This window comes from Cebus imitator, unplaced genomic scaffold, assembly GCF_001604975.1.
Source record: "Cebus imitator isolate Cc_AM_T3 unplaced genomic scaffold, Cebus_imitator-1.0 Scaffold264, whole genome shotgun sequence".
In the NCBI taxonomy this organism is placed as follows: Eukaryota; Metazoa; Chordata; class Mammalia; order Primates; family Cebidae; genus Cebus; species Cebus imitator.
In genome coordinates this window covers 2,580,866-2,595,813 of record NW_016107579.1, presented here as the reverse complement: position 1 = coordinate 2,595,813, position 14,948 = coordinate 2,580,866, and the positions used below count along the sequence as shown (strand labels likewise).

The following is a 14,948-nucleotide window of genomic DNA, read 5'->3' as shown; positions in this document are numbered from 1 at the left end:
GAGTGTAGTGGTGCAATCTCAGCTCACTGCAACCTCCACCTCCCAGGTTCAAGTGATTCTACTGCCTCAACCTCCCAAGTAGCTGGGATTACAGGTACATGCCACCACATCCAGCAGATTTTTGAATTTTTAGTAGAGACAGGATTTCACTATGTTGGTCAGGCTAATCTCAAACTCCTGACCTAGTGATTCGCTCACCATGGCCCCCCAAAGTGCTGGGATTACAGGTGTGAGCCATTGCACCCAGCCAGTTTTTTTCTTAATTGAAAAACTTCCTGATATTTTTAGACTATATAGTTCACCTATGTTTTTTTCAAATTGTCCCAAACCTCCAAAAATTTTTCTAACATATTTATTTTTAAAAATCCACATATAAGTGGACCCACACAATTTAAATCCACGTTGTTCAAGCGTCAACTGTATATGTGTTTTCAACTTGTAGCATTTCCCATTAATATGCTAGATACAAAAACTTAGAATGTGTCCCAGGCATGCTATTGTGCTAACAGAAAACCAGTTAGTATGTATGATATTATAAATTAGTAGGAAAAACTATTCACCTTCACAGATAAATGAACAAAGAATTTGAAGAATATAAGCAAGAAATGAAATTAGTAAATTAACATGAAAAAATGTTCAACTATATTATCACTAAAAAACAATACAAAAGAAAACAAAGTACCCTTTCTCTCCATTGCTAGGAAAGTTGGTCGTTCAGATCTACAATTCCATATCTGAGATCTCTAGCTTCAAAACACTTTCAAAAGTGTTTTGAATTTCAGAGTATCTGGGACATACAGAGGTGATATGGCACAGATAACTTACATTAAGTAAGGTTCTTGGTTCTAGGGCAGCACCCTGTATTCAACCATAGTGCTATTTAAAATTTCTTTAAAGGCTGGGCACAGTAGCCCACCCCTGTAATTCCAGCACTTTGGGAGGCTGAGGCAGGTAGATCACTTGAGGTCAGGAGATCAGCTTGTCCCACAAAAACTATAAAAAATTAGCTGGGTGTGGTGACATGCACCTATAATCCCAGCTACTTGGAGGCTGAGGCAGGAGAATTACTTGAACCTGGGAGGCGGAGGTTGCAGTGAGCCGAAATCGTGCCACTGCACTCCAACCTGGGTGACAGACCAAGACTCCGTCTCAAAAAATAAAATAAAATAAAATTTCTTTAAAGAACATGAAGAATGTATACTCTAAGTGGAATAAATAAACCTAAGCAGCCTCATATCAGTATAGGTCAAGTTTGGTTGCCAAATTAGTTAATAAAACTTTTGGGTTTTTTAGGGATATGGGAATTTCAGAATTGCTTATGACAAACTATTGGCTATAAAATTATTTGTAAAGAATTATAATAACACAGATCAAAAGCCATAAAAATAGCCAGATGCAAAGTGGGTCACAGTATCAGAATCACCTAAGAGAGCTTTTTCAAATCACGATCTTCCCAATGAAGACATTTCGTTGTCCCTAGCAGCTTCTTGTTTATGTAAGTCACTGTAAGTGACTGCAATATGTACTGGGCCATAAACAGTAAGATAAGTTAGACAGATTTTCCTTATTTTGTAATGATATTTTGCTTTCATGAACAAGAAGTATCTAAAAAAGAAACAAACAAAAAGAATATTATCTTAAAAACTGATTTTTCCCAAGTAATTTTCACCCCTTTGGAAAATTCCTTCATTTTATTTTATCAACAGATAACAAAAGAATTCTGATCAGACATGAATGTCAGATCACTCTGGCTACAGCGTAAAGATTATAAAGGGCAAAACTATAGCAAACTTCACTTAAAGAGACTACTACAAGGGTCCAGACGAGGCATGATGGACTTATAACAACATCAAGAAAATTTTCAATCATCCCAAACAATTTCAGAAGTTTTGCCAAGTTTCACATTGACAAACTAAAACACAAGTGCTGGCAGGGCTACAATACAGAATATTAGGGGAGAAGAGGGAAACTCACTAATGATGGTAAGAGAGGCAATACAGACAGGCAGTTAGAAAATAGTATCCTGAGCTTATAGTACCAGGCAATAAGCAGTGATCCAGGCAATAGGTCCTTAGCATCGTACAGGTCAGACACGCAGGTGGTATCCTAGCAATCAGGGAAAAACACAAAAAGGAAACATGGCAGCAGGCAACACATCTAATTTTGTGGCTCTTGACACAAGGCTTACAGGAGATAGCAGAGAGCTCCAGCTACAAGAATGGAGTACAGGAATTTAAAAATAGGACACTGTAACACAGACAACCAGGACAGGGCAGAACAGATACAGATCTGTGCTCAAAGAAACCTACCTACCTTCCTTCCTTCCTTCCTTCATTCATTCATTCATTCATTTTCAGACAATAAGGATTTATATATCTCACAGTTCCCTGGCCACAAATTGGGTAAAAGCTAGATTAGGCAGCTCTTCTGCTGTACTGGATGTCATCTGGCATCATTTGGGATCATTAACTCATCTACATTCAGTTGATGCCTAGGCTGGACTGAAAAATTCAAGAAGGTATCACTTTTATGTGTCCTTGCTGAAGTACTCGTCCACAAGTGTCGTCTCTCCTGTGAGAGTTTGGCTTCTTCACAGTACGGCAGTGTCAAGGTAGTCAGACTTGTTACATGGTAACTGGTTTCTATTGAGTAAAAGCAGAAGCTGACAAGCCTTTTAAAAGTTAGGCCCTAGCCGGGTGAGGTGGCGCAAACCTGTAGTAGTCCCAGCTACTTGGGAGGCTGAGGCAAGAGAATCACTTCAACCTGGGAGGAGAATGTTGCAGTGAGTCAGGATCATGCCACTGCATTCCAGCCTGGGTAACAGAGCGAGATTCCGTATCAAAAAATAAAAAAGAAAAAAAAAAAAAAGAAAAAAAAAGTTAGGCCCTTTAGATGCAGAAAAGTCAGGTCATGAATCTAAAATGCCTCAGGGAGCACTAGCTCATACAGAAAGAGGTGAAAGCAAATGGGTCACACAAATAAATGGGTCGAAAACTTAAAAGTTTAAATAATTAGAATTAGCTAGCTTAATCATGTATCTATACAATAGAACATATATTTTTTAAAAAGAAGAAGAAAAAAGGGACAGCTCTTTATATAGTGAAGTTAAGTGATCTCCAAGTATATTTTAAATTTAAAAATTATGGTACAAAGCATTAATATAGTAAATACCTTCTATATAAAAAGGTAGGGGGAAAACAATAATCTGTATTATGTGTTTCTATTTGCATAAAAACCATAGAATATATAAAAATAAAAGTAGTTATCTATACAGTACAGGAAAGAGGAGTGGTATCAAGACTTCCCACTCTATACCTTTTCACATTATTTTGAAACTTGAACCATGTAGCCATATTGCCAATTCAAATATGAAAATACAATTTAAATACAATTTTAAAATGACAAGTCTGAGAATTATGGTAATATATATTGCTGTATTAATTAAACACTGACTTATCTGTATTTATTTTGCTGTAGGCTAACATAGTTATCTATGACTTGTCTGTAATATTTCTAGCTATATACTAGATTTCAAGTTCCTCTGAAGAAAGAACAATAATCTTGATGATAAAGAGCAACTCTTCAATTCTGTATCCCCACAGTCAAGCACAGTGCCTGGTACCTAGCTGATGCTCAAAGAATACATTAAATTGGCCCCGGATTGGCTTTCCATCCAAAGTCTCCCCCAATTCTGGATATAATTTTTAATTGTATTGCTGATGACTCATCTATACATAAGAATATACTTAGAATTCATATAAAAATGAACTAAGAGAAGCTCTTAACACAACTGTATAACAAAAAGACAAGATACAAATTTTGTTTTTTTCTTTCTTTTTTTGTTCTTTTTGTTTTTTGTTTTTGTTTTTGTTTTTTTTGACAAGATCCAAATTTAACTAAAACAAAATAAACAGTGACCCTTAGATTACTCCAAAGACCTACCAAAAGATGGCATTTAAAATGGGAGCATGCAGCTATCCTAGATACCTACCAAAGTTCACTCAGGGCATTTTTTTGATAGTAGGTGTTGCTATATAGTTTTGTTTACTCAACTTTAAAATAACCACTATAGTTTCCTTCTCTTAATCCCAACAAATGTGAAGGTGTATGTAACCTTGGAAACAAAAGTATTTTTCTTGATGCTGTCCCCTATTCTTCCATGACCTGAGGTCTCTTACCTCTATGGCCAGACTTCTCGAAGAGTTGTCTCATCTATATTCATTGTACACTTGGTTTCCTCAATTTAGTTTATCACACCTTTCTACTATAATTCTTCTGCTAAAGCAACAAACTTCAAACTAGTACACCTCAGAAGAACCTTAGCATTTCTGCAGATCTTCCACGCTACTACCCACTAACCCTTTTAAGAATCTGTATGATCTGAGATGAGACCTGGGGAGTTCATATTTTTCATCAGTATCTCAGTGATTCTGATACAGATGGCTTGCCTGAACATACTGGAAAACTAACTAGCTAAGATTATCAATAAATTTCCAGTAGTCAAATTCAAAGTCTTTTGGTCTTCACTTTTTCTCTCAGCAGCATGACAGCTTCGTGAAATTCCTTACTTTGTCATGATCTAGCACACAACCACACTCTTCTCTCTCACCACCTTTCTTTCAGTCTTCTTCACTGGCTTCTTCATTACCGAGACCCCTTAATCTTTCAATGATGGTAGTTAGAAGCTCTGTCAGTGTGCTTTTTCCTAACTTTACACATACTTCAAAAGCAGCGGCAGTCACACTGCTTCAGCTACCATCTAAACAACCTTAAATCCTGCCACTTTGGTTCCACAGATAGAGACTATGCAGTACAGGAGAGAAAAGAGGTTTCGGTATTAGATGAATCTGAATGCCTATTTACTCAGCTATTTACACAGTAACATGCCTAAAAACACACACCTTTCTGAATTTCAGCTCTGTTTTCCTTTTAAAACTGGTGATAGCACCTTCCTAACAAATTTCTGTCCTGATTAAATGAAGGGTATAAAAGATTAAATGAGAAGTTCTCTTTACTACATGGACCTGGCAGCATGCCCTGAGGACCCCATGCCATAGGCCTCACAGGTGAAAGCAAGGAGAAATGAGACAACTAATGTGGGGTCAGAAGATTGGCACATACAAGGGGATCCAGCAAGTAAGTAAATACACTGAGGAGATAATAGGAACCAATTTCTCACTGCTGGAGAAGAGATTTACAAAAACAGAAAGGGAAAAAGCTAGACGAATCCTGAGATGTTAGACTGGAATTGGTTGTATCAGTGTGAACTTTTAAAATATCTGTACATAGGCACAGAAACAGATTCAGATGTGCATATACATATATGCATTTCCTAGCTCTATCCCCCTAAAAGTGATGACGTATCAGCAGAAATGAACACATTAAACACTCGGATCTGTTTCTAAATATCGCCTATACTGAAAAAAAAAATAACAATAATCAGGATTCCTTGGAGAAATAAATGATTTCAGAGCTGGAATAGGGCAGTATTAAGATCATCTGGAACATCTTGATAGGCCAGAAAGTAAGGAAATACACCAAGAAGGGGACAGGTCAAGCAGGATAGAGAAGCCAACTTAAAGGGGTTCCCACTGGCCAAATTTGGGACAATTTGACACACAAAATGAAATTTTAAAATGACAGTAATAAAAACCACTAAACAGAAACAAGTCCAGGAGTATACATCGATATAAATGAATGAATGAATGAATGAATGAATGGAGAAGAAGGGGGAAATCTTCTTTCAGTAGAATATTAACTAATAAATGTAGGTGACAACTTTCACAGTTGTGGCTGATTCAGGCAGCAGTCATCAGACCTGAAGGCTAGTGGTTAGAGGTCTGATGAGGAATATTGACACACTCCTGGATATTTTTTCACATAAGAATTCTCAATTACAAAAGGAAAAAACGATAACGTCATAGTAGAGAAACCCAGCAGACTTGAATTTAACAGGTTTTCAAAGTTAAACATCACTAGTAGTAGGACGATACAGCACGTCTCCCAGTGACGTACTAAGAATATCACATTATTTCTATGGCATTCCTGCCAACAATGCACTCGGTCTGCACATGAGGAACCATTAGATGAACTTAAGTTGAGGAACACATTACAGAAAAAAGGACTCTACTTGTTAAAATTGTCAAGGTCATAAAGGACAGGGAAATATTGAGGAACCATTCCAAACTGATAGAGACTAAAAGATGTGACAATTAAATGTAATGTGTGAACCTGAATTGGATCCTGGACCAAAAAGAAAAGAGAGATACTATTAGAATAGTTGGAAAAATTTGAAAGGCATCTAGGGACCTGAAGGTAGTGCTGTATCAATGTTACTTCCTGATTTGGCGGTTATATAGGAGATTGCCCTGTTTTGCCACATATACACTAAAATATTTAGGAGTGTTAGGCGTTATGTCTGCAACTTGCTCTCAAATAATTCAGAAAACTGTCAAATGAAATTAGAAATGGTGCATTCCCCTGAAATGAAGAAATATGGATTAAAATGTAGGACCAGAGATGACAGATGATGAGGTTGGTTTGCTGAAATTTAAGAATCCAATTAGATATAGCAGAAAAAGGGAAGATACTAAAGACAATTCCAACGTTACCTCTTGGGGCATCTGGAAAAGAAGGCCTTACTGAGCTAAGCACAAGGAGATGTTCCAGGCTCATCTCGCATTGTGTATACACATGATATATAGCTAGTACAATGTTAAAAATTAGTTGAAGGCAATTCAGGAGCTTTGTCATGCCTTTTTTGAGATTTCTCATTAGGTTTGAAGTTATTCTAAAATGTTAAATGAGAACTCGTGACAACTTTGCTGTCTACCAAATACCTGGCTCACTGGAAGTGCTCAGTAACAATCATTTGGCCTTCCCTTGCTAAAAAAGGGAAGCTGTCAAAGAAATCTTAGCATCATCTTTAACTCTTCCCCACCAAGTCCCAATGGACTCTCAAGTCTAGTGAAACTAGTCAGTTTCCAGTTCTAATCTTATATCCTTATCTATATTGTCCTATTTTAGTTCCTATCATCCCTCCCCCGAACCACTACAACTGTATCTGGTCTCTGTTCCATTTCTAATCTCATCCTTGCATTATCCTTGTATCTTTGCATCATTATCTACAAGTCAGGAGTTACCTTTCAAACGCTACATCTAATCTTATCATCCCTTATTTAAATACCTACAATTGTTCCTGAATGTTAATGCTGATTTCCCAAGAGGCAGACTAAATGAAGATATTTCTCACACATACACACACACACACACACACACACGCACGCACGCACGCACACATACCAGTGAAGTGGGGGAGGCAGTGGGTAAAGGGAAAGAAAAAGAGGGAGAAAGAGGGGGGACTCTGACTTACCTTAAGCTTACTTCAGGATTTGGTATTTATTTCTGACTACATAGTGGATGCCAAGGGTGAGTGGATACTATAAACTTTCCAATACTTAGAATCTCTAAAACAGTGGTTTTCCCAATCCTTTTCCCAACTTGGCAACAAAGAAAATAATAATTTCTTAGCACACTGGAATAAGCCACAAATGCTATTCAAAGCCAAAAGAAACCATCCTGGGGTGGGGTGGGGAAAGGGATCTGATATGCCCAGGTCCCATAAGCTGGAGAGTACCTTGCTCTCCAACATACCGGTAAACCCTTCATGGCACACTGGTTGGAAAGCTCTATTTTAAAGGTTTTAAAATGATCCCACTCATTGCCCAAACACAAGGACCCTCACAAGGCTTCATTTCCCACTGCAATCAACACACACACACACATACACAAAGACAAGAGATTCACACACAGGAACAGACAACCACACCCACCCAGACACAGACATATCCGAAGAGACAACTCACATTTCTCCAAACGCACTACGCATCCTTTCATATTTTGACCTTTTGTACATGCTGTTCTCTCTACCCAGATCAATTCCAAATGATCCTCAAGACCATGTTCAAATGCCACTTCTCTTTCCCCAGATCTTATTACACTGTCACTATGAATTGTAATTGTTTGTTGACATGCGTTACCATCCTAGAATTTGAGCTCAAGGACAAGAATCACGTCTTATTTACCTTTATACCATTGCTCCCACTACAACGGGCATTTCAAATGTTTGCTTAACTATATATAAAGGAATGTTCACTACATCATCCCCAAATAAACCAAAATTTTCAAATTACATTAACTAAAACAATGAAACACAATTATATTAGCATTTTTTTCCCCAAAACAAGAACACCCACACTAGGTACTTTTGTAAGAGAGAGATCTGGCATAGAAATAAATATTCATGACACTTGACCTTATCCCAGTCCTGGGGGTTTTAAACTGAGGAAATAAACAAAAAAACTGGTAACAAAAGGTAAATGTCTAAATCAGTTACGGTATATCACCTGAATGTTAACTAATCATTTAAATTATATTCATTGACTTTGGTGGCTTTGGGTAGCTAAAATAAATAATATTCATGAAGATGGGAATATGAAAATGGAAGAAATAATACCAGCTATCACTTATTGATCATCTCTTCTATTTAAAGCACAGTGCTACATGCCTTACATATAATGTAATCCTTACATATAATGTAATCTTAATCCTCACAACAATTCAAGGCCAACTGACCAACTGACTCAGAAATTATATAATTTGCCCAAGGTTTTTGAGGCTAGATTCCACACCAGATTTGACTCCAAAGTCTATGATCTTTTCCCTAAATTCACAGCCTCTACTATACAATGTCCTCAATACATTACTCTCAAAATTCTATCTCTATCACACAACTTTATTTTAAAAATATGAACAATTACCTGGAAGGAAACAAATAGTATCAATGCTGTCACAGTATTTGTCTTTTTTTTAAATTAGCAACTTTTTATAGGAGCATTGCTGAAAAACTGACTAAATTTATGAGGCAATACAAAAGAAACAATTCCTATTTTAATTTTTTCAACCTAAGAAAATTAAGGAAACGGAGTAACATGAAAACTTAAGAAGGAAAAAAAAAAAGCTTAAGAAGGATGTACTGAACTATACCTAAACAAGTATATATTTACCTAAGGGTACTTATTACCAGGGTTCATTAACTGATCCTGTGAGTGAATTAAGCAGCATTCTTCCAAAAACAGATTTTGAAAAAGGTTTAGAGGATGCACATGAATGGAGACGGAGATATTTAAATTAGAGAATAAGGACAAAGGAAAAAACAAGAATATTTTCTTCCTTTTTAAGCAAGAATGAGAAACAAGGTCAATGAGATGAAGTTGGTGGAAAGTCTTCAAGGCCAAATAGGTAAATTTGGAATGAACTTGATAAGCACCAAGGAACTCCTATATATTTTTAAACGGAAGGTGGCATGTTAAAATATGGTCTTTAAAGATTTAAACTTTGTTCCAACATAAAGTAAGGCCTTGAGTTTCGCAATGTTTTTGCCAAACAATTGGGGGAGGTGGGGAATAATCTATTATCCTTTATATGTGCTTTACACATACTCTTCTCAAAAAAAGAAACTGACTAAACAAAAATCCTTAGGTAATGGGTGAGCATATTGGGAAAGGGATCCTTTTAGATATCATGCTTGTGAATATTAAATGCTGCTGTACATTTTAACAAGAATCACAGAACTTTAGAGCAAGAAGGAACCTTGGAGACAACCTTTTAGTGGCAACCCTTTCATTTTCACACCAGATTAAATTGAAGTCCAGAACTAAATAACTTGCCCAATGCCATACATAAACAAGCTAGTAAAAGATTAAATACTAGAACTCAGATTTTCTAAGCAGCAAGATCTACAGTTATGCTGTCCAATACTATAGCTACTAGCCACATCTGGCTATAAATTTAAATTGATTAAAATTAAATACAATTTTAAATTTAGTTTCTCAGACATGCTCATCACCTTTTAAGTGTTCCATAGCCACACATGGTTAATGGCTACCATATCTAACAATGCAAAAAATATTTCTATCAATATTTGTCAATCATACCTCAATAAAGTTGAAGGAAAAGAGAATATTTCCATCATTGCAGAAAGTTTAATTGGACAGAACCAATCTAAAGAATAAGTTTTAGTGAATTACACTTACTAGAAGTATGAGCCTAGACAAGTTATTTCATTTCCCTTAGCTTCTATTTGGCAGGGAGAGGACAGGGGATTAATAATACCTGCCTCATAAAGTGTACTTGGTGAGTGGGATAACATGAAAAAATCCCTTATACAGTGTCTGGCACTTAACAGGCAAATACTAACACTCTTCCCTTCTGGATCCTTTTTTCTTTCTACTACTCTCTATATGTTCCTTGTTAAAAGATACAAACACAGTAACCAACCCAAATTGGTATCTTCCCTTCAAGATAGTCTACAGGATGTAATCTTCATTTTGTTCTTACTAATTTCTTCAAATACCGGCATCTCTCTTCCAATGTTTCTACTTAGGAATAATGAAATGAAGAATGAATGTGAGGGAAAATGCCTCTAATGAAATAAAAGAGAGTCTAATAAATTTCCCCTCCTCTTTTTCTCTATTCATGCAAAAGATAAGAAATTATGCTGTTCCTAAACAATGGTACTTTCTTATCAATACGGAAGATCCTATGGCATTTCTACATTATATCCCATCTCACCATCTGCACTACTGATTAAATATTAAATGAAAAGATAATAACACCTCCTTCCTATAGTACTTCCCTGGTAAACAATAAAAAGGATATTCAGAATGCTAAGCTAATCTTCAAGGCTTTACAGCTTATTCTAGTAAACTGGCAAATTCAGCAAATCTGGACTGTAGTATATAAAAAACTTCAAAACATGCAATAACCCAGAAAAACAACAAAATTCAACTCAGCTCATAAACTTCTACCAATAACTAAATTTTATATAGGAGCAACAATTCATATTTAGCCACAATAAGTCACTAACCATTCATTCCTAATGAGTTGATCAATTCTGTATTCTAACAAAGAATTCAGGCAGAACTTTTAAACATTTGTCTTTAAACATACACCAAACAAGATTTCCACATATTTTTAGAAAAGTTTTCTTCTTTGAAAGTGACCATATTAACTCTCAAGCATGGGCAAAAGTACTCTCAATAACCAACCTCCTTGCAATTATCTGGTAGTCTCTTTGCTCCTTAAAGACAACTTTCTAAAAGCCATGATCACTGATGCCGCTTTTAGAGCTTCTAAGTCATAAATACTAAACAGTTAACAATGGATATTGTTCTTTACACCTATGTTTGACAAAACTATTTTTTAAAAAATACAAATCACAGTTTAATAACAATCTAAGGAAGTCATATAAGAAAAAAAAAAAAGCTGAAAAGTTTGTATTACTATCTCTATTATACTTTTTTTTTAAAAGTTAGGCATGTATGCCCAAACTGATTAAATCGAGTATGTGTGATCTATAATTTTTTAAAAGTCCTTCAACAATAATGAAGTGTACACTGGTCACAGTAGAATAGTTCAAATGAATTTTCCTGAGGCTGCATTCTAAGTACATCCGACCCAGAAAGTATTTTTAGCAAGTATGTTCAATCAATGCTGGTTTTATGCCTAGCCTAAATTAGAAATTGGGTGTTATAAATTTAAAGTAACAATGTTACTAGGGTCATTTTTAGATATTTAATTAGAACATAAGAAAAAACACAAGTTTGACTCAATTCAACACCTACAGCTCTGAAGCTAAGATGTCAGAAAATCGGCAGTAAGAAAATCGTATCCCTCATCTACTCTTACTTTTGAAGAACTTGTGATTTTCTAACTTAATAAACGTGAACCTACTCACTTAATATTTTTAAAAACTACAAAATAGTGACGCCTCCTTGGATTTTAGAAATCTCTTGCCAAATTTTTAAAAGAGACTAGCAAAATCACAAACATTCCCATGTTCAAAAAAGACTGTTTCTCTTATAAATCACTCAACGTCATATTATGGGACCGTGTGTGTTTCAATCCAAAATATAACAAAGATATGTGTACCACAAAAAATGAGACGACATAAAAATTGCTTTTGTGGTAATTGGAGCATAAATTTATTCTGACAAAAAATGGTGATGTCCACAAAATTATCACACTTATAAGTTCGTAAAAAGGTTCTCTACAATACACAAACTTTTGCTTACGAGTTTTCTTTAAAAGAAAGCTGAATTTATACTAATCAAATTCAAGATTTAAATAATATTTCTAGCTCTATTCCATTAAGCACACTTTAGGCTATGAACAATTCTTTATTTTAAGGCCATCTCCTTCCCACTTAAAATTGAAAAAAATTTTTTTTCCTCTGGTACACTAAAGATCAGAAAACCAAGATTTAAAAATGTCCTGGCTTTTACTGTTCCAGTCTTCTTTTTACTCAGTTATTAATTGTCTTTTACAAGTCGGATACATGGGCCTTTTGTTTTTATCTTTCTCCATAAATATGTTTTAAATGTGGCCAATCAGCTGTACTGTTTCAACTGAGCCCAAGATCTGGACACATAAATTTAATATTACTGAAATCTCTTATTCGAAAAGCAGCTGGCATATTGCAGATGTATAACAAGTTATCCTAGAACAAGCGTTTCGAAAAATCCTACAAATCGTCCTTGTACATACTGATGTCACTAAATGATGCAAGCCCAGACATAAAATCTTCCATCCTAAGTTTTGCAGAAACATTCACACATAACCTGTGCAACTGTAAGCTGTTTCATTTTATGGAAACCCTGCGAAATGCTTAGGCATTTACCTACATCTCAACTTTTTTTTTTTTTTTTTTTTTTTGGCTCAACTACAGATTCCCAAACACAGGTATATACTGGTAGAATCCTAACAGGCTTAAAACTTCAATGGTAGGAATAATTGGCTTATGCAGCGTGCAAGAAGCACTCATATGAGCCAATTTTTTTAAAAAAGGAATTCTACCAGCAATGGAAAACTCAAGATTCCAAAGCTTTACCTCGAGTTTAGGTGCCGGGGAACATTCCATCTCCGCATCTATATTCCATCCCTTGTCCCTTCGCTGAACCATAACGGAGATTCCAACTATAACCCCCGAGAGCCCCAAGAGCAGAGGTCCCAGTAAGAAAGCGTCTTTTTTTTTTTTTCTTTCTTTCCTTTTAAATCATTCTCGTATCTCTGACTTGTCCTACCTGGCTCACCTCCCAGGAGCCACACATGCAGGTAAGATCCTCGCGTTCAACGTGCAGGGCCGAGAGGCCGGAGGGGACCCGAGAACCTCTTACCTTCGTATATCACAGCCGCGTCCTCTCGGCTGGAGATAAAAAGCCTCGAGGCCCCGGCGCGCCTGGGAAACCGCGTCCGCCGTGCCGCTCCGGGGGGCTACCTCAGTGCCCCCCGAGCAGCCGCCGCCGCAGCGGTCGCGCCACGACCCGGAGCCGCCAGCACCACCTCATGCTGCTGGGCAGCCGCGGGCTGGCGCCGCCAGGGAGGTGGCAGGGAGGCGGGCAGCCGGCGCCCTCGCCTACCTCCCTGCGGGGATGAGATAATCCACACCCCCAAAAGTGCGTGGGGGAGGGGGCCTGGCCCCAATCCTCCGACCCCTCGGCCAAAGCCAAGTCTTTCTCCCCGGCTCAGGCCCAATTCCGGCCCCTGGGACCCAGGAGTCCTGAGAGAACAATGTTGGTGGTGGAGCGCGAGGAGCGGAAAAGCGCGCTGCTCGGCGTGAGCGGGCGGGTAATCCTGGGCAGCGTGTGTGTGTGAGAGTGCAAGAAGAGCTCAGTCGCCCCCCTCCTTCTCCACCTCCTCTTCCTCCCCCTCCTCCCCCTGTCTCTTCCTCCTCCCTCAAGCACACCCCCTCTCCTAGGCCGCAGCATAGCAACCGAACATGGCGGCTGCGCAGGCGCCGCCAGTCAGCGTCCAGGAGCGGCGGCGGCAGCGGCGGCAGCAGCAGCAGGAGACGATCTCGCGAGAGGCGAGGCCAAAAACCCTCCCCGCTAGCACAGGGAGCAGTCGCAACAGTGGGAGCGCAGAGGGACACGCAGGTGCGAGAGAGGCCGGCCTGCTAGGACTGGCAGGGCGGACAGGAGGGAGAGGCGGCGGGTCCCCGCCCCGCAGCCGCGTCGCGATTGGTTGCTTGGCCTGCGACCCCTGCTGCACCCACTGACCTGAGGGACCTGAGAGTGGAAGCAGAAGCCTTTGTTAAAGGGGAAAACCAGACCTCTTGGCACCAAGTCGCCCCAACCTCAGTGCTCATAGAGGATATAGGTTTTGGGGGCAGTTTTGAATCATTTCCCCTCCTAAACATAGGCTCCAAAACAAAGCCTCAGCAACCAATCTTCGTGTATAAAACAACGTTTGGGGGTGACTTCTGTGTGCCTGGAACGGTGGTTTGCTTTTTAAAATTTAAATCATTCCAGTAACATGAATTTGGTGTTGTCACGCCAGGGTTTTTAGCCAGGTGCGTTATAATGTTTTATTGGTGATACAAACTTATTGGTAATAGAACAGTTGCCTACTGGCGGGTGACCTCAGCTGAAATGGGGAAAGAAGGGATTGGGGACCACCACACTAACTTTTTGCCCAGTTTTGGTAAGCGCCCTTTTCTGTCGCCAAGCGCCTTCTTTATCCTTCCTTGCTCTTAGTTTGAGCATTCTATCAGAGCTGACCTTTATAAAGACCGCTTTCCCTCCAAGGCGACAAAATGACTACAAATCAGGGGAATTTGATCAAATCTGGAAAAGATGGCAATTCCCATTGACTCTCTTCTCCCGCACACCCGTTAGTTTTTCCATTTGAAAAAGACTTGTCAGGGCCGGGCGCGGTGGCTCAAGCCTGTAATCCCAGCACTTTGGGAGGCCGAGGCAGGTGGATCACGAGGTCAAGAAATCGAGACCATCCTGGTCAACATGGTGAAACCCCGTCTCTACTAAAAATACAAAAAATTAGCTGGGCATGGTGGCACGTGCCTGTAATCCCAGCTACTCAGGAGGCTGAGG

The 14,948-nt window shown here is 38.5% G+C and overlaps 1 protein-coding gene across 3 annotated transcripts in view; it reads right to left on the bottom strand.

Moving 5' to 3' along the window:
- PTPN4 (protein tyrosine phosphatase non-receptor type 4) overlaps positions 1-13,995 on the bottom strand; it is a 219,111-nt gene extending 205,116 nt beyond the window's left edge. For 2 of the 3 annotated variants that reach the window (XM_017500263.2, XM_037728403.1), the window contains exon 1: positions 13,236-13,374. The gene's annotated coding sequence lies outside the window, so the exon portion shown is untranslated. Of the gene's footprint in view, positions 1-13,235 lie in introns of all 3 variants that reach the window. The other variant, XM_017500262.2, reaches the window with a different exon arrangement.
- Positions 13,996-14,948: the final 953 nt, after the last annotated feature.